Genomic DNA, 2,131 nt, shown 5'->3' on the forward strand with positions numbered 1-2,131 from the left:
ATTCCATTTGTAGATGGACATTTTATGGTCACACAACCAATCACATCGCTAGAATCTTTTTGTATGGACTTTAAACTGAAGGACCGATGAATAGATGGTTGTGGGACGAATCATTTGAGTTCCTATTATTTCTTATGGGGAAATTTGCTTTGATATACAAACTTTGTGGGCGGTTTTAACCCTTTTTCGGGCGCTAGCGTGGGGTTAAGATGGCCCCACTAGCCACCGCATAGTGCCGCTAAAACGTTGGGAAAACGCAGCTAAATATAGCGCCTCTTTACCGCCAGCGCACGCAACGCCCCAGTGTGAAAGTAGCCTTACATATAGAATTTTTCAAAGCGCACAACTTGGAATATCATTAATAACACGGTGTGCATGATCCCGGGACATTCGCTGCACCCTCACCACTTATTATAGACACTTTAAGCCTTCAACACATTTTCATCTCTTGATTTTCCTGTAGATTTTTAGAATCTCTGTGTAACTAAACTTGCGTTTTTGATGGATTTCCATGGAGTGTCACGTAAAACATTTATATAATCTGCTGTGCTATATAACACAAATGTGCTCTGTGTGTTGGGTTTCGTAACGCCCCAGAGCATGAAAATGTGACAAACGAGGACCTAGATCTTGGAGGACCAGAGGGGGCAATTCTTTTACGGCGTAAATCTTTTTTTTTATACAGGATTCACCCTATTTTATGATTAATTATCTATTTCTCATATATTTATAGCACTGGCTAATTATACAGCCTGGTAGAAAGTACACAGAGCCATTTAGAGCCTTCCTGACCCCTATAGAAGCTTCCACCTGAATGTTCTACTCCGGGGTCTGTAGTGCCCTTTTGGGTCAGACTCTTCGGAGACTCTCCATGTAGAAGTAATTGGCTTCTAGGAATGCCAATTTCAGAGCAGCGGAATCTCCCTAAAATTCTTGAACGGCGGTTTTTGTAACACCAACAATGCCAGGCTAAGTTCCCACAGCAACCATGATGGCTTGACTGGAGCAGCGAGTTCCGTAATGCCGCTTCTCGGCTTTTTGGCTAAGATCAAGTGTAGTATATGTTCTTATCAGTGTCCCGTAGGGGGAGCTATGCCATCATTCTTGGCTTTTGGTAGGAATGGCTGGCTGTACAGTATCTCTGCTGGTTTGATGGGGGTTCTAAAGGCGAGTTTGGGCTGGAACAGAAACCAGGATGTGGGGCGTGGGAGTAATTCCCCCTGGGAAGGCTGAAGGGGCCCAGTGCCTCCTGATTTGAATGGGTATACCTTACCTGGCAATGGGCTGGGAAGGGAGAGAATCCATGGTGTCAGTGCCCCCTGGGAGTTGGTCACCCCAGGGGTGCTCTTAGTAGTGCATGGGTGTGGGAACCCCACTTGTGTGAGCGGGCACATGGTCATGGAACCTTACATTTTTTATGCGTCAGGCCTCATTGGGATAGGTTTTTTGGCTTTTTTTTTTCACCTTTTCGCTTTAGTGTGTGTTTTTTTAATGGATGGAGGGTGTGGGTCCTCAGGCCTAACTTGCAGTCTGGGGGGGGCGGGGGGGTGAATGGCCATTAGGTTCCTCCCCTGAACTGGAGGGGGTCTCTCTTTGGGAGAGCCCCTCAGCCTAGTACTCGGGCTGCTTCGTCTGACCATGGGGGGAGGGTTCCGCCAGGCCTTTTGGCTGGGTGGACCATTTTTGAAGCCTTGTCCCTGTTAGGAGCCTTGCGCATCGGGTGTTCAGGGTAAGGTCCTACTCCTTCGAGGGGGGGACAAAAAAGCACGCGCTTAAGTGCACTTTTTGTGTGTGAGTGTTTCCATGCACTTCTTTTTGCTCACATACAGGTTTTTGTTTTTGAGCCTCACCGCAGATTCAGAGAAAGAATGAAAAGAAAAGCCCTGAAGGTGAAGACAAGTGGCAGTGAAACCGTCAGATCCTGAAATTAGACCTCCGATACCTGATCTGTAATTGTGCTTAGAGCTAACTACTGCTCCATCCTGCCAGGAAAGGGGCAAAAAGGAATAAATGAGGCTATACCCTAGGGCAGTGATGGAAAACCTTGACACCCCAAATGTTTTGGAACTACATTTCCCATGATGCTCATCAGGGGCTTTGCCAGGTCTACAAAGGATCTGGGGCTATAGCA

At 46.9% G+C, this 2,131-nt stretch overlaps 1 pseudogene; it reads left to right on the plus strand.

The window, feature by feature from the left end:
* Window positions 1–1,022: 1,022 nt before the first annotated feature.
* On the plus strand, window positions 1,023–1,144 carry LOC143956145 (U2 spliceosomal RNA; annotated as a pseudogene).
* Window positions 1,145–2,131: the final 987 nt, after the last annotated feature.

Source organism: Lithobates pipiens, unplaced genomic scaffold (assembly GCF_037356315.1).
Source record: "Lithobates pipiens isolate NorthernLeopardFrog02 unplaced genomic scaffold, aLitPip1_a1.2 Scaffold_10, whole genome shotgun sequence".
NCBI classification, from domain to species: Eukaryota; Metazoa; Chordata; class Amphibia; order Anura; family Ranidae; genus Lithobates; species Lithobates pipiens.